The 18,448-nt window shown below is 46.8% G+C and overlaps 1 protein-coding gene across 5 annotated transcripts in view; it reads left to right on the top strand.

The window, feature by feature from the left end:
* Positions 1–18,448, top strand: part of LOC137535090 (oocyte zinc finger protein XlCOF6-like) — a 97,947-nt gene that overhangs the window by 51,605 nt on the left and 27,894 nt on the right. The window lies entirely within an intron of this gene.

Genomic DNA, 18,448 nt, shown 5'->3' on the forward strand with positions numbered 1-18,448 from the left:
AAGCCAATCCCCAATATTTCATTCTCTTAAGCTGGAATGTTTTCCTGACTCGGAAAGGTATTGGCTACATTTAGGGACCAGGAGGGCTTAACAGCTGCATTGCTTAAAGTATTGCAGCCATGCAAACCCTACAGGTCCCCAGTTGTGGCCATTAACCCCTTGTTATCCTGAAGTGTTGCTTGGAAAGAGCCTCCCAGCCCCCACACATAGAATAACAGGGGGTTCAGCACAGAAACGGCCTCCCAGCCCCCACACACAGAACAGGAGGTTCAGCCTAGAAACAGCCTCCCAGCCCCCACACACAGAATAATGGGGTCCAGGATAGAAACAGCCTCCCAGCCCCCCCCCCCACACAGAATAATAGGGGGACCAGCATAGAAACCGCCTCCCAACCTACACACATAACGGGGTCCAGCATAGAAACAGCCTCCCAGCCCCCACACACAGAATAACAAGCGGTCCAGCATAGAAACATTTTCCCAGCCCTCACACACAGAATAACAGGGGACCAGCATAGAAACAGCCTCCCAACCTACATGCACAGAATAACCTGGATCAGCATAGAAACAGCCTCCCCGGCCCCTACACACAGAAATAACAAGGGGTCCAACATAGAAACAGCCTCCCAGCCCCCACACACAGAATAACAAGGGGTCCAACATAGAAACAGCCTCCCAGCCCCCACACACAGAATAACAGGGGGTCCAGCGTAGAAACAGCCCCCACACACAGATAATAATAGAGGGTCCAGCATAGAAACAGCCTCCCAGCCCCCACACACAGAATAACAGGGGGTCCAGCATAGAAACAGCCTCCCAGCCCCCACACACAGAATAACAGGGGGTCCAGCATAGAAACAGCCTCCCAGCCCCCACACACAGAATAACAGGGAGTCCAGCATAGAAACAGCCTCCCAGCCCCCACACACAGACTAACGGGGGTCCAACATTGAAACAGCCTCCCAGCCCCCACACACAGAATAACGGGTCCAGCATAGAAACAGCCTCCCAGCCCCCACACACAGACTAACGGGGGTCCAACATTGAAACAGCCTCCCAGCCCCCACAAACAGGATAACAGGGGGTCCAGCATAGAAACAGCCTCCCAGCCCCCACACGCAGAATAACAGGAGGTCCAGCATAGAAACAGCCTCCCAGCCCCCACACACAGAATAACAGGGGATCCAGCATAGAAACAGCCTCCTAGCCCCCACACACAGAATAACAGGAGGTCCAGCATAGAAACAGCCTCCCAGCCCCCCACACACATAATAACAGGGAGTCCAGCATAGAAACAGCCTCCCAGCCCCCACACACAGAATAACAGGGGGTCCAGCATAGAAACAACCTCCCAGCCCCCACACACATAACAGGGAGTCCAGCATAGAAACAGCCTCCCAGCCCCCACACACAGAATAACAGTGGGATTAGCATTGAAACAAACTCCCAGCCCCTGCAAAGGGTTTTTACACAGAAAAGCTTAGCTTGTGCTTTCCATCCAATCCAGAAACGTCTCCTTATAGCTTTATTGATATAAAAAACAGGGTGGTACATTTGGCATTCCAAAATTTTTGACATAAAGCTAATTTTTTTTTTAACAACGTCAGAAATAAACAGTAACATAAATACATGTGAACAAACATTAATGTGGAACTGTGCTATATAAGAAGCATCACTGAAATACCAAGACAGCCAGTATTTTGTTGCAACAGATTGCGGACGACTTATCAAAGCTGATCACCAACACCCAAGCACCAATTATATCTGCCCGAGCATAAAAAAAACACGTCATGTGGGTTGTGTTCTCCTGGAGGTAGTCCAGATGGACCATGTAGCATTGTGTTTGGCAAGTGTGCCCCTGCGCTGAGCAACTGCTTTCTTTAGGGGTAGAAGCAAGTTGACTGCCCTTATCCATTCGCCACAGGAAGGAACCTTAGCAGTGATCCAGTATTTGGTTAACAGTTTACGACCCATGTGTAAAACAGCTAGTAGTAAATGTTTTGCAAATTTTTCAGAGAAGGTATCTGGAAATATACTTAAGAGGCATAATTGGGGGAGTACATTCTACTGGACAGCCCATATGGTCACGCATAAATTTAATAATTTGTTGCCAGTAAGTGTTAACATTAGGGCAGGACCACATCATATGAAAAAAGGTACCCGGGGTTGCAACATGGGGTGAGTAGCCCATTCTGAATTTGGCTAGGCGTACTGGGGTGAGATAAGCTCTGTGTAAAACATAGAGATATTGTAGTCGGTCAGGTTTGTAGGGTGAAATTTGAGTAACTTTCTCCAGGGTTTCATCCCAGTCGTCAGAGGACATATTGCCAATATCAGCTTCCCAAGTCAGTTTACACTCATGGGCTTTAATTTGGGCAGAGGGTAATATAAGGGAGTGATAGAATGCAGAGATGAGCTGCTTTGGGGAAGAGCCTAGTAGTATTTTGAGAATGTCAGAGCTTTCGGGGGAGGCAGGTATGTTATCATATTGAGCAAATAAGGCATGCTTAAAGGATACCCGAACTGAAATGTGACATAATGAGATAGACATGTGTATGTACAGTGCCTAGCACACACAACTATGCTGTGTTCCTTTTTTTCTTTTGTCTGCCTGAAAGAGTTAAATATAAGGTATGCAAGTGGCTGACTCAGTCCTGACTCAGACAGGAAGTGACTACAGTGTGACCCTCCCTGATAAGAAATTCCAACTATAAAACACTTTCCTAGCAGAAAATGGCTTATGAGAGCAAGAAATAGGTAAAAAAGGGGAATTTCTTATCAGTGAGGGTCACAATGTAGTCACTTCCTGTCTGACTCAGGACTGAGTCAGCCACTTACATACCTGATATTTAACTCTTTCAGGCAGAGAAAGAAAAAAAGGAACACAGCCTAGTTATTTGTGTGCTAGGCACTGTACATACACATGTCTATATCATTATGTCACATTTCAGTTCGGGTATCCTTTAAGTTGTAAGTATTTGTAAAATGCAGTGGTGGGTAAGTTATAGTCAGTGACCATTTGAGAGAATGATTTAATTGAACTGTTTTGTATGATATTATGTACGTACAAATCTCCCTTGTTACTCCAAAAATGATGTTCCTCCAATTTCCCAAATTCCGGTAACCTGGCATTCTCCCACAATGGGATTTGTGTTATAGACCCAGTAGCGGTTAGAAGTTTATGAGCGTATGACCATACCTTGATTAATTGTTGCAGTGTAATGGGTAGTGATCTAAGCTGGGTTATTCCTTTCTGCCCTTTCAGTAAATTTTATAGAGGGTCTGTGTAGGTGCATGGGAGAAAGGAGAATAGTAGTGCCTGTAGCATTAGTTTACCTTCACAGAGTCCATCATAAAGATGAGAGAGTTGGGCAGAAATATAGTAGATATGGCAATTAGGGAGGGCAATACCACCAACATCTTTTGGGCTTTGAAGAGTTGAGAGAGCTAATCTGTGACGTTGTCCGGACCATATAAATTGGGTGATCTGGGCATTTAATTTAGTAAAGGCAGTGGGGGGGGGAGGTAAATGGGAGAATGTCAGGTAACATATAGGATGTTGGGTAAAATTATCATTTTAAAGAGGTTTGCTCTACCCACAACGCTAAGAGGTAATTTTTCCCATGCTCTAAGCTTGCCTGCAACTGTGTTAAGTAGGGGTCCTAAGTTAAGTGTCACAAATTCTTGCTGTGAGCGTGCGATTAATATACCTAGGTATGTGAATGAACTAACCCACATGAGGGGAGATTGTAGATGACTCTCCAAGGGGGGGGGGGGGGGGGGGGGTTAAATAACAGGCAATAATACAGACTTGGACCAGTTAATCTTTAGACCTGCAAATGGACCGAACTCATTGTGGACAAAGCAGCCTCCATTGACTCTCCAGGGTCAGCCAGATACAGCAACATGTCATCTACATATACCGTATATACTCGCAAGCAAGCCGAATTTTTGACCCCCCAAAAGTGGGCCAAAAGTTGGGGGGTCGGCTTGCTTCCGAGTCTCGTTAGTTGTAGGCCGCCCTTCCCCCCCCCCCGGCCCGCGTCCGCCGCTGCTATTAGCTTACTGTGCGGCTTCCTCTATTCCCCTCTTCGTCTCCCGGGCATGTAAATAGTTCACAGCAGCTCGCTCCACGGCGGCTGCTGTGTGATGACAGGAAGCTGTAGGCAGAGCGGTTTCCTGTAACGGCGATGTGTATCGCCGTTACTATGGAGGTGGGGGGTGGGGGGCACTATACTAGCTATACTTGGGCACTAAACTAGCTATACCGAGCACTATACTAGCTATACTTGGGCACTAAACTAGCTATACCGAGCACTATACTAGCTATACCGAGCACTATACTAGCTATACTGAGCACTATACTAGCTATACTGAGCACTATACTAGCTATACTGAGCACTATACTAGCTATACCTGGCACTATACTAGCTATACCTGGCACTATACTAGCTATACTGAGCACTATACTAGCTATACTGAGCACTATACTAGCTATACCTGGCACTATACTAGCTATACCTGGCACTATACTAGCTATACTGAGCACTATACTAGCTATACTGAACACTATACTAGCTATACTTGGGCACTATACTAGCTATACCGAGCAGGGCCGGCGCTACCATTAAGGCAAAGCAGGCAGCTGCCCCAGGGCCCCAGAGCTTGTAGGGGCCCCCAGTGGCTACAAGAGGAAAAAAAAATTTGCAAATCGGCCTTATAGTTTTTGAGAAAAACGATTTTAAAGTTTCAAAGGGAAAAAAAAACATTTATAAACCTGCCGACTTTAATGGTTAATAGCAAATCCACCTTAAATGCTAGAAATCCTAAATTTGCAGGATATGTTAAGGAGATCATTAGAAATAAGAGGAAAAAACAATTTTTCAAAAAGACCTTATAGTTTTTGAGAAAATCGATTTTAAAATTTAGAAGGAAAAAAGTATAGTTTTAAATGCGGTAAATGTCACTTTCAGTAGCAAACCTAACGGTAGAGTAATTTTACATGCATCAAACGAAAGCGCAATAAATTTCCTGATGGGGTTTCCAGGGGGTCTATACGCAGCCGCAGCGCTTTGGCCAGGGATCGCTATACAGCCGCCATATGGCTGTATGAAGATCCCTGGTATTTTTTTCCTATTTTCCTAATTTTTTTTTATGTTTAGAGTGTGGGAATTTTTTTTTTTTTAAATTATGTGGGGTCCCCCCTCCTGAAACTTTGTAACCCCTTGTACCCCATGCAGGCTGGGATAGCCAGAATGTGGAGCTCTGACCGATTGGGATTTCACACCCTGACTATACCAGCTGCAAAAAAGGTCCCCTAATGCCGATTTTTGTTCCGGGGTATATGTTGGGGGGGGCCCCCCAGGTTTATTTTGCCCTGGGGCCCCATTGTTGCTTAAACCGGCCCTGATACCGAGCACTATACTACCTATACCGGGCACTATACTAGCTATACCTGGCACTATACTAGCTATACCTGGCACTATACTAGCTATACCTGGCACTATACTAGCTATACCTGGCACTATACTAGCTATACTGAGCACTATACTAGCTATACTGAACACTATACTAGCTATACTTGGGCACTATACTAGCTATACCGAGCACTATACTACCTATACCGGGCACTATACTAGCTATACTGGGCACTTCACTAGCTATACTGGGCACTACCTACCCATACTGGGCACTATACTAACTATACTGGGACACACTGGGGGGGATCACACGGCCAGCATTTCCTACCCCCGGCTTATATGAGGGTCAATCATTTTTTGCTGTTTTTTCAGGAAAAAGTTGGGGGGTCGGCTTATATGCGGGTCGGCTTGCTTGCGAATATATACGGTAAGCTTACTTTTTCGTGTAGATCTCCTTTAATCCAGCCACGAATTCCAGGATGAGCGCGTATTTTTGAAGCTAACGGTTCTATTGCTAGATCAAAAAGTAGGGGGGATAAAGGGCATCCCTGCCTGGTTCCATGTTGCAGTGTGAAAGGAGGTGAAAGCCAGCCGTTCACTTTGACCCTTGCTACAGGATTAGTATAAAGTATATGGACCCAATTAAGAAAGGTTGGGCCAAATCCCACTCTACGTAAAGTGGAAAATAGAAAGTCCCACTCAATTGTTTTGAACGCCTTGGATAGCAACACACGTGTGCCAATGTTATCGTGGGAAGCCTGTAGATTAACATATAGACATTGTAAATTAATAGCAGCAGAACGGCCCGGTATAAAGCCGGTTTGGTCCAGGTGTACTAGTAATGTAATTACTTTATTAAGCCTATGGGCAAGTATTTTAGCTAGGATTTTTGTGTCCGTCTGTATTAAAGAAATAGGTCTATAAGAGCTGCAATCAGTGGCATCTTTGCCAGGTTTAAGGATTAAAGAGATGATTGCTTCAGTAAGGCAATTCTCCTATATTTGATACATTTTTGAAGAGTTTTAATAGAAGGGGGGCCATATAATTAGCAAATGTTTTATATAATTCTGTGGGGAGCCCATCGAAACCTGGGGTTTTCAAGGCTGGAAACGCAGTGATAGCATCACATATTTCTTCAATAGAGATAGGTTCATCCAATTTAAGAGATTGCAGTTCTGTTAAGGTACGCAAATCTATGTTTTCTAGATAAGCATCTAACTCTGGAGAGGTCTTGGAGGTCTGCTTGGTGTACAAGGCTAGGTAAAAGTCATAAAACTGACCCAGAATACCCATAGGGAGTATTCCATTAACATCTAATATAGATGAGATTACCTGTGGAGCTTCTCTTTGTCTGGCAATTTTAGCTAATAAAGAGCTACACTGATCTCCAGTCTCATACCATAGTTGCCTAAAGGAGAGAGATTTTTGATGAGCTTTATCCAAGAGGAATTGCTCGTATTCCCGTAGCTTAGTTCTATATGTCAGTTCAAAGTTGGGTGATCTATTATATAAATCTTCAGAGGCTTTAAAGTGTGCATAAAGTTGCTGCTCTGCAAGTGCCCAGGCAGTTTTAATACGTTTTATCTCTGTGCGAAAGACATTTTTGAGGTACATTTTGGCCGTGCTCCATACAGAGGTAAATTGAGTTTCCTCTCCCTGCGTTTCAATAAATGATTGCAGGCGTTGCATAATAGGCGTATTCTCCGCGATCTTGGAAAGCCAGAAAATATTGAGTTTCCAGAGGTCAGATTTAGGGGGGAAAAGCCATTGGAATGAAGCTCTGCATGGAGAGTGGTCAGAAAGTATAGATGGTAAGTATTCAATGCAGTCGCAGTTGGGGAGCAGCATCTCACTTGCAATAATATAATCCAGACGAGATCTGGAGTGGTGAGGGGCAGAGAAACATGAAAACATAGGTAGAGAGGGAAATTTATAATGCCAGACATCATATAGAGAGATTACTTGAAGCATTCTGTCCAATTTAGTAGGGGCAGGGGACTGCAAAGCCACAGGCAATCTATCACTGCAAGGGTATAACACATAATTGAAGTCACCAAGCCATATCACAGGGAGAGGTGGGCGTTAAACAATATAATTTAATGCTTTCTGTATTACCGGATAAGCAAAGGGTGGAGGGATATAGATAGCAATTAATAATATTGGTTGGTTGTTTATCAGGCAATGCAGAAAAACATAACGACCTTCTGGGTCCAATTCATTATTGAGAGGGGCAAAATGAACACGTCTAGTAATTATTAGGGATACACCACGAGATTGAGAATTATGAGTAGCGTGAAAATACCATCCAATCCACGGTCTGTTTAAAGATCGCATTGTCGTATCTTCAAGGTGAGTTTCTTGGAGAGCAAATATATCCACATTTAGCTTTTTGATATAATTTAAAACAACAGCACGCTTTATCGTATCCCCTAAGCCCCTGACATTCCATGTTAAAAATGAAATTGTTTGACTAGCCATTCTCCTTATGGAGCAACATTACTGTTAAGAGTATAATGTATCTGGTGCCAGCGATGAACCTTAAACACATATCCACAGTTGTTCCCACATGAAGGATAACGTAAATAAGACTTAATAAACTATACTAATGATTATAAACCAGCTCCTGGCCTTTAAAACTAGGCTGGAGCATTGTCCCAGTTTTACAACTGTTGGTCGGCACCGCTGCAGACTGAGCCTTGCTGAAAAAACTCCACCAGTGCGCAGCCAAGCAATAAAGCGGCGGCGGAAACATGACCCACAGCTGGGGTAGAAAATATGAAATCAGAACGAACATTAGAGTGAAGGAAGGGGGGAAAGCCCCCCGCTCCAGCTGTAAAGCAATAGTAATTGTTTATATCACATTTTAGCACTGAGCCTACTCTAAGGTTTTGTGAAGTTGGATGGGGTTAGAGTATTTCCCCAGTATAGTCCGGCCGATCATCGGCCTCAAATTAGTATAGTACGCATAATAGACACCCATAGATGGTGAGGTGCACAGTTCAAAGCTTATTACTTGCTGAGAAGATGCGAGGTCAAGTGTTGTGTAAAACCTTGTATTCAAAAAGAAGGAACAAGCGGTAGAGCATAGCTTATGTCCACTATATAGATAGGAGACTGGGCATATTCCAACGTGGAGACTGTAGTGTTCTAATAACATGAAATATAGCAATATTTGAGGGTTTAACCCATAGTCAATGTAGAAAAAAGAGCTTGCAAGCGGTAACTTGGATATGTATAATAAACCAGTATTTAAATGTGGCAGCAGCAAAAGGCACATGGCTGGCATACAGTTATGTATCTGAGGTAGAGGGGGTCTTCCTTTTTTTATCCAGGAATCAACTTCCTGTGGGGAGGCAAAAAAGAAAGTCTTACCATAATCGATGACCCTCAAACGAGCTGGGAAGAGCATAGCGTGTTGCAGGTCAAGGGCCTTCAACTTACATTTCACAGCTTGGAAACCCGCACGCTGCTTTTGCGTTTCAACACCAAAGTCTGGGAAAATTGATATAGTGGTATTATCAATTTGGATGTTACCTTTCTCCCTTGAAAGGCGTAATGCAGCATCGCGGTCTTGGAAGTGTAGTATCTTTGCAATGAAGGTGCGTGGTGGAGCCCCCGGTGGCCCTGCTTTCGCTGGCATCTGATGTGCTCGTTCCACTGAGAAGGTTGCAGTGACGGCCTCTCTGCCGAAGTGATCTATGAGTAGTTGTTCCAGGAAACGCTCAGAGTTATTTCCCTCAGCTCTTCCAGGGAGGCCGACCAATCTGATGTTGTTGCGTCGCAGCCGGTTCTCCCATGTCCTCTTGCCGGTTGATTACCGATCGTACTTGCGTTGCATGGATTGCATGTCACGCGGTATATGCCTCGTGTCGTCCTCAAATTGGGAGATTCTTTGCTCCGCGGCTGTGACCCGCTCACGGAGGTTGCTTAGGTCAGCTCTGACCAAGTGAATGTCAGCCTTGACCTCCTCTAGCTTGGTCGTGAAGGTAGCAGTAAGTGAGGCTTGCATGGCAGACAGGGCTTCTAGAATGCGAGCAGTTTCAGGGTTTGTTGGGTCCCCGTCCTCCTGTTGATCGCCATCTTGGGCGCCATCTTGGGCCTGCGTGCGAAATCTGTCTTATCGGGCCGGTGGTCTTGTCTCTCTCTTTGTCTCTTTGTTTCGGGCCCATATTTGACAGCGGAGAGGTTCTGTAGGCAAGCAGTGAAGTTTGTAACGCTGTATGTGCTCCGAGAAGCTAGAATGGAGAAGTATTATGTTTGCTGAAGTGGGAGCTCACCAGCCGTGCGTCTGCTCACATGTCCGTCCCGGCCACACCCCCGTCTCCTTATAGTTTATTTGATTTTAACTTACTTTTATATCCTTTCCGCTCCTCTTCCCCTCTTGATGGTCTGGATACATCTGAGTGGAGACAGGTTTGTGAATCTGCACCTGCCTATTTGGTTGGTTGCCATGCCTGTAGCCCTCCTTTGTGAGCTCCATTCTCCTTCACTCTCCTGTCATTTATCACAACATATTGTACTATTTGGGCTCCCGCTGTCTCTGTGCTTTCTTATGTAGCTGTTGTGGCACCTCCTCCTCGCAGAGCTTATCAGCTATTCAGTGCACACACTGAGGGCCCATTCACACGATGAGGGCCCATTTAGCGCAGTAAAATCCATTGAACACTCGCGATTTTAGAGCGATCGCGATCGGCCCTTTTTTAAAGCACTGTATCAGTGCTGTATGCAACATGTTTGGCGATTGCCGCTAATCGTGAATCACCTGCGATCAGCGGAAATCGTGGCAGTGAGATCACTGCTGTAGGGTCAATATTGCTCTAGCTCTTTAAAAAAGCGCTAGTGCTTTGACGATTATCGGGAATCACACGATAACCGCTCTAGTGCGAAGGGGCCCCAAGTCATTCTGTACTAGGAACATTAGGAGTGACTTCCACGTGCCTTAAAAGGGGCAAAAGACAATATTCAAGTACCTGTATATTGCAGTATTAGGCTCATCTGTATTTGAGACATTTTAACCACAGTCCAGTATTCGTACAGTAACTCTGTAAGGCTGATAATGACCAGAGAGCTGCAGAGATGAGGCAGGAAATGCATTGCAGGTTTTAGTAGTTTGCTGTTACATTCCTCCCTGTGGGGGTCTTACAGCAGCAGAAATTAGGAGCTTGTCACAGGGCTGGGGTCAGTATTGAAGTATATTTATTTAGCGAGATGGGCTTTAGGCAGGAGGGTCTTGCTGTACATTGTATGTGAGTAGCTTCATCAGATCTAATGTCTTCAGTGTACAGTTAGTATTTGTATTATATTGCTTTGTTGCGCTTTTAAATGAAAAACATGTATTAAAAATGCACAAAACCAGACCTGTGTTGTACTTTTCTAAATATTGCCATTGATTTGTGTGATGGATCCGCCAACAGCCACACCCTGCACAGACATTTCCAACATGCAGAGCAAAATCATTGGGGGAGGGGGAGGGGCTTCAGCAGGTCATTTCTGCACACAGATACATCTGGCCAGGAATGTGACAGGCTGGTGTGTTTGTATCAGTCACTGCCACTCGGACAAGAAGGCACCAGGTTTACACACTTGCCAATGAATGTGTAATAAATATCACTAGGGCAGCTGCGGCGAACGGTGCCGCCGCCACAGCTGCCTCTGCCTCTCGGTCCAGTCACACTCCCGTACCTCGGGCGTCTAGCACGCCGAGGACGGGTCTTTCTGGTTTTTGTCATCTCTCCCTAGCGTGTGCGCGCGCTCAGCGGGGCGACGTTTATGCGGAGAGGAGGCGCGTCACCTGGTCTTCACTCGCAACTTGTCTACGGTTGCAAATACATACGTGCTAGCGTTCAGACCTTAGACTATGATCTGGTGTGCTTTGATCTGGGAGGAAACCAGGGATTTCACACAAGACTAGGATTATTATTATTACTGTATATTGATACTCTGTGTATGACTCTGGCTATCTCTGACTCTGCTCTTGCTTATTGATTCTGTACCTCTGCCCATCTGATCTAGTTGCTGAAACACTGCCTGAATACTTACTACTCTCTTGCTTACTGATTCTGTACTGTATCTGTCTCTCAGTTGCCGAACCCAGCCTGTCTGACCTCTCTACTCACCAGTGGGCCCTTGCCACTGGTGAGGTGTTTCAACAGTTCCCACCAGCTCCTCTGGTGAGGTTCTGCCAAACTAGTCAGTAACTTTGTTCTAATAGTACCCACCAGCTCCTCTGGTGAGGTTCTGCCAAACTAGTCAGTTACTGTGTTCTAACAGTGCCCACCAGCTCCTCTGGTGAGGTTCTATCTATCTATCCGATACTGTGTTCTAATAGTGCCCACCAGCTCCTCTGGTGAGGCCTAGTTATTCTACTCTGTTACTGTTGCCCCAAGCACTCTACACTATTGCATTATCCTGTTAGCTAGACTTGCATTATTGGTGATTCTGCAGATCACCATATAATCAGGTATAGTGTCTGTATTATTGGTGATTCTGCAGATCACACATAATCAGACATCTGTGTTGCTACACCGATCGTTACAGAACCGCAGACCATAACTATATGGAGGCACTGTGCAACCGGGTTGAACTTTTGATCACAACCGTTAACGATCTTATCAAGACGGTTAACGTGCAGCAGACTCAGATTAACCAGCTGATTGAGTCTGTTAACCGTCTAAAAGACCCTAATGCACAAGTGTCATCCCCTCTTGCTGTTGAGCCCAGGATGCCCCCTCCCGAAAAATTCTCGGGGCATCGGTCTGACTTTTAAAATTTTAAACACTGTTGTTTATCTTATTTTGAGCTACGGCCAGTGTCTTCGGGTACAGAGAGTCAGAGAGTTACTTTAATTAAGACATTGTTATCTGACGTTTCGCAGTCCTGGGCCTATAGTCTCCCCCAGGGTCATGAGGCTTTAGCCTCAGTTGAAGATTTTTTTTAAAGCAATGGCAGTTATATATGATGATCCTGATTTAGCTATAACGTCAGAGAGGAAACTGAAGACCCTCAGGCAGGGGCACAATTCTGTCGAAACTTATACTGCTGAATTTAGGAGTTGGGCGGTGCCAGCCAGGTGGGGGCAGTACGCTCTATTGGATTGCTTTTTATCGGGGTTGTCTGATGCAGTAGCTGATTTGATGTTGGGTCACCCTGAACCCAAATCATTGGAAGATGCCATATCATTGGTTATTAAAATTGATCGGCGAGTTCGCTACCAAATACAGGCTCGGGGTAAAGTGCCAGGAAGATTTGCTTCTGGTAATTTCTCGTCTCCTGTGTCTTCCTCTCCTCCTCGTGATGAGCCAATGCAAATTGGACAGTCCAAGCTCACCGAGGTTGAGAAAAACAGGAGACGCAATGAAAAACTCTGTCTTTATTGTGCAGAGAAACGGCATATGGTGTCCAGTTGTCCCAAGAAAGCGGAAAACTCTATCGCCTAGGAGTAGCTGGAGGTACTACCCTAGGCGATCCAGTCTTACCTCTAAACAATAAACATTTGTTACTCCCCTGTTCTATCATCTGGGAAGGACAGGTTCATTCCACCACGGCCTTTGTAGACTCGGGTTCCGCTGTTAATGTTATGGCTTATGATTTCGCTGTCAAGTTTGGGTTTCCTTTACTTTCTGTGGGATGGCAGGTACAGATTACCGCAATGGACGATTCACCATTGCAGGAGAAACAGTCCCTCACCCAGACTCCTGTATTGTTATGCCAATTAGGCGTCTTACATAAAGAACAAACAGTTTCTGGTACTTAAGATGTCCACTTCCGCAGTAATTCTGGACATGCCGTGGCTTAAAAAACACTCCCCTCGGATCGACTGGAGTTCCAGACAGTTGTTAAGCTGGTCCTCTTATTGTCGTCAACATTGTTTGGAGAGAGTCACTATAGGCGCTACCGAAATCCAAATGAAGGGGTTATCTATGCAGTCCTCTGACTCCGTTGAGATAGAGACCTGGAAGGATTGGGCATCTATATTGAGCCCATTCCAGCAGAAGGTTCCAGAAGGGAAACCAGATGGGGTTCTGTTTGTGCCACCTCAGTTCAGGTTTAAAATTCTTCATGTTTTTCATGCCCATAAAAAGGCAGGTAACCCGGGTGTTGCTCGTACGCAGGAGTTACTGGACAGATTTGTCTGGTGGCCCTCGATAGCTTCTGATGTAAGAACTTTGTTGGAAACTGTTCTTTCTGTACCAGGAGTAAGTCGTTCAGACGGACTCCTAAAGGTACACTACAATCATTGCCGGTAGTTGAGCGACCTTGGATTCAACGGAGTCTTGGGAAGCCCTTGGTGACCCAGAAAAAACGGGTGAAGTGGGAGTTTTCACCAGGTGACATGGTGTGGGTGTCAACTCGACATCTGGCTTTGGAACGGCCCTTTGCTAGACTGGCTCCCAGATGGGTAGGTCCGTACCCTGTATCCAAAAGGATAAATGGTGTCATATATGTCGTTTCCCTTCCGTCCAGTGTGAGAGGTCTGGGATTTTTCCATGTGTCCCTCTTGAGGCCTGCAGTGCATGTGCATTCCTCTTATCCCTCCCCTGTGGTGATTGGTGGAGAACCCGAGTGTGAGACAGTACCGTCTGCCACCCCGGTGGACATCCCTCCCGAGAAAGTAATTCTGGCTACTCCTGAGATTCGGGAGGTTCGGGATTCTGAGTTAGGCCTGTTTCAGCAGAAGGATAGGAGTTGGTCTGAGGAGTGGGAGGTGGTACCTGGTGACATAATCTGGGCTCTGCCCTCCAGAATGGGAGGAGTAGATCTTCCCAGGTATCATTGGTTAAGTCGGTCGTGCAGGGGTATTCCTCTCCCTCCCACCCTGTGGTCTTTGATGCGGAAGAACCTAAGGAAAGGTGCATGTCAGACCTGTTAGATTGTGTCCGGTGTCCACGCTTCAAGGGGGGGGTACTGTAATAAATATCACTAGGGCAGCTGCAGCGAACGGTGCTGCCGCCACAGCTGCCTCTGCCTCTCGGTCCAGTCACACTCCCGTACCTCAGGCGTCTAGCACGCCGAGGACGGGTCTTTCTGTTTTTCGTCATGTTGCCCTAGCGCGTGCACGCGCTCAGCGGGGTGACCTTTATGCGGCGAGGTGGCCCGTCACCTGACCCACGGGTCGCGTCTCGTCATAAGACGCGACCGCCGCTCGGGATTGGCTGGGCTCCGGGGGGGCGTGCCACTGGGTCACTGCGGCTTCTTAAGCAGCTGGTCTTCACTCGCAACTTGTCTGCGGTTGCGAATACATATGTGTTAGATCTTAGACTAGTATCCGGTGTGCTTTGATCTGGGAGGAAACCAGGGATTTCACACAAGACTAGGATTATTATTATTACTGTATATTGATACTCTGTGTATGACCCTGGCTATCTCTGACTCTTCTCTTGCTTATTGATTCTGTACCTCTGCCCATCTGATCTAGTTGCTGAAACACTGCCTGAATACTTACTACTCTCTTTCTTACTGATTCTGTACTGTATCTGTCTCTCAGTTGCCGAACCCAGCCTGTCTGACCTCTCTACTCACCAGTGGGCCCTTGCCACTGGTGAGGTGTTTCAACAGTTCCCACCAGCTCCTCTGGTGAGGTTCTGCCAAACTAGTCAGTTACTGCGTTCTAACAGTACCCACCAGCTCCTCTGGTGAGGTTCTGCCAAATTAGTCAGTAACTGTGTTCTAATAGTACCCACCAGCTCTTCTGGTGAGGTTCTGCCAAACTAGTCAGTAACTGTGTTCTAATAGTACCCACCAGCTCCTCTGGTGAGGTTCTGCCAAACTAGCCAGTTACTGTATTCTAATAGTTCCCGCCAGCTCCTCTGGTGAGGTTCTGCCAAACTAGTCAAGTAACTGTGTTCTAATAGTACCCACCAGCTCCTCTGGCGAGGTTCTGCCAAACTAGCTAGTTACTGTATTCTAATAGTTCCCACCAGCTCCTCTGGTGAGGTTCTATCTATCTATCCGATACTGTGTTCTAATAGTGCCCACCAGCTCCTCTGGTGAGGCCTAGTTATTCTACTCTGTTACTGTTGCACCAAGCACTCTACACTATTGCATTATCCTGTTAGCTAGACTTGCATTATTGGTGATTCTGCAGATCACCATATAATCAGGTATAGTGTCTGTATTATTGGTCATTCTGCAGATCACACTGTAATGATCTGCTTAGCTGTCTGCACGGGCAGACTGTTTGTCCTTTCTTTAGGTCTGAGTGTTGCAGGTCTCTGGAAAAGAGACCTGTCTCCGCTTTGCAGGTTTCAGAGTTGCTCTGCTGAGGAATTTGCATACACTTGTCATGCAAATTGCCTAGCTGCCTCCTCTGATGGCATGCAGTATAAATACCTTTTGCTCCCAGAATCCCTGTCTGGTCATGATGGTTTGTTCCTGCAAACTCTCCTGGAGTGTAAGCCTTGCTGTCATTTGCTAAGATTATCTTAGAGTATTCCTGGGGACTGCACTAGGCATCCCTTCTAGTGCAGTCAGCTTGTATTATCTGTATTGCCTTGTTCTGTCTCGATTGTCTTGTCGCCAGCGGCGGTCGACAGGAAATCATTTTGTCTGTCTGGGAGTGTAGGCCAGAGCTGCGGTTGCTACTGGCTGCTCCATCTGTCTGGATTGCATTCGCCCTAGTGGTAGTGGCAGTGCTTCCTTCTGTATTCTGCCTTAGGGGTGCTAACCAGAGCAGCGGTTGCTACTGGTAGCCCCATCTGTTTGTCTGGATCGCATCCGCTCTAGCGGTAGCAGCGGTGGTTCTTTCTGTATTCTGCCTTAGGGGTGCTAGCCAGAGCAGCGGTTGCTACTAGTAGCCCCATCTGTCTTGTCTGGTATAAACGCTTGCTGTAGGCTCGGTGAGGTAACCGCTTAGCAAGCGTTCGCGTTCTCTATTTCATGTTTGTGTTTCATTGGTTAGTTAGGGTGGCACGCTTATCACTGGGCGCCTAACGCGCGGTGATCGTGTCGTAAACGCGTTCGCTGTTGCGAATGAGTGCGGTGTTCGCGTTTAGCTAGCGTTTGTTATTTTCCTTGATGTTCTGATTGTTCTTGCTTGCTGTGCCTTTTGCTACTCTCGTATTCTGTCCTGCTCGGTATTGTGTCTGTTGGCAATCGCCAGTCTTGCGATTGCGTTCGTACTTTATTTCTGCGGATGTGTGTTCACCGTTGCTGGGTGGCGACTAGATTGGTGGACACACATTCATTCTGTCTCTGTGCTCTTTCTCTACACTTGTGCTCTGTCTAGTTCGGTCTTGTGTCACTAGTGGCAATCGCTACTCTTGCGATTGCATTCCCACTTCGTTTCCGTTGTGTGTTCACCGTCGCTGGGTGGCGACTAGATTGGTGGACACACATACATTCTGTCTCTGTGCTCTTTCTCTACACTTGTGCTCTGTCTAGTTCGGTCTTGTCACTTTTGGCAATCGCCACTCTTGCGATTGCGTTCCCACTTCGGTTCTGTTGTTGTGTGTTCACAGTCGCTGGGTGGCGACTAGATTGGTGGACACACATACATTCTGTCTCTGTGTTCTCTCTCTTTAAGGGCTATCTTGCCCTGCATTGCTTCAACTCGTACAATTCCCACCTGACATCTGTGGCCGTGCAGAGGCTGTGCTCGTCTGCACTCCACTGCTCCATCTGCCGGTGGGAATTGCCCTCTACAGGTGCATTGCACCCAAGCTGGGTTCTATCAAATCAGAATCAGAATCGTTTTATTTCGCCAAGTACAACGGGAGTTGTACCCGGAATTATTTTTGGCACATACAGGGTCGGTGATGGTACGGTACAGTATCAGACATGCAGTAGATATACACTTGAGTGGCATAACACATGCAGCGTAGTATTACAAGAGTAGGCAAATACATAGCAGCAAAAACTAGAGGGGTCCCAGTGCTGTGTGAGCGGAGCTGCCTGCCTCCTTGGCGTCGCTCAACTACTCTGTAGCAACTCGGATGCCCCCGTTATGTCCGACAGTACATAAAGTAGGAGAGAAAAGAGAGAAGACAAGAATAAAGAGAGAGAGAATGAGAAAAAGAAGGATTGTTGGTCAGAGAGAGACAGAGTTCAGAGAGTCCTGCCGTCCAGCTGGTTGGTGGTGTGGCTGGTGGATCCCATGGCTGCACTCAGAATTCAGCCCCCAGCTTGCAGCCTAGCAGCAATTTGGGGGGGGGGGGGACCCGGTGGTGGAGCACCGGCATCTCCTCTTCTGTGGCTGCCCTGGGAGCAGAGTGCTGTGGGGTGGCGGCATCAGGCCTTCTGTGGTCGCAGTGGAGGAGCGGCCATGTTCCCATGGTGGCTGGAGTAGTAGCAGAGATCAGGCCGCCTCTGCTCGTGTAGGGGAAAAACAGGCACAGGAGACCCTGTGCTGGGGCACCTGAACTCCGGTCCCATGATTTGCCCGCAGCGTTTGTGCCGCAGTGGTGGAGGCGAGCACGTTTCCAAGGGGCCATGCTGGGCCGCTTTAAAGAGTGGGACCAGGGCCGGGGATCAGTAGCCTACCGTGCCGATCCAGGTCACAGCAGCAACGGTGGAGAGCTGCCAGTGTGGTCCCGTCTGCCATACGCCGGAGCGGCTGCAGGGGGAAGCATCCTCCCCGGTAGGTAAGGGGGGATTCGGGCGCAACATAGAGAAGGAGAGAGTTAAAGAATATTCCGGAGCCCTGTGGCGGTGGCTACCGGTGTGGCGCCATCTTGTATTGCCTCTGTCAAATTACACGCTTGTGGAGGATTTCCGCAGTGTCAGCGCGCGTCCTGTGCGCTGACCACGGAAATAGTTCCGCAATCGTTACACACACATAATCAGACATCTGTGTTGCTACACCGATCGTTACAGAATGACTGCTGACAGCAATTCACCTCACACAATACCTACAGCTCTAAGGTAGCTTTCTTCTATAGAGGCAGAATTCCTTACTTTTCCTGCTAGAGCTGGGAGGAGCTAGTGACAAGGATTTTCTATGTATAAATAAAACCGATGCCAATGTGTATTACTTGAAAAATGGTTATTATAGAACACAATCTGCAAAATAAAAGAATTAAGGTTGGAAATAGA

Source organism: Hyperolius riggenbachi, chromosome 10 (assembly GCF_040937935.1).
Source record: "Hyperolius riggenbachi isolate aHypRig1 chromosome 10, aHypRig1.pri, whole genome shotgun sequence".
Taxonomy (NCBI): Eukaryota; Metazoa; Chordata; class Amphibia; order Anura; family Hyperoliidae; genus Hyperolius; species Hyperolius riggenbachi.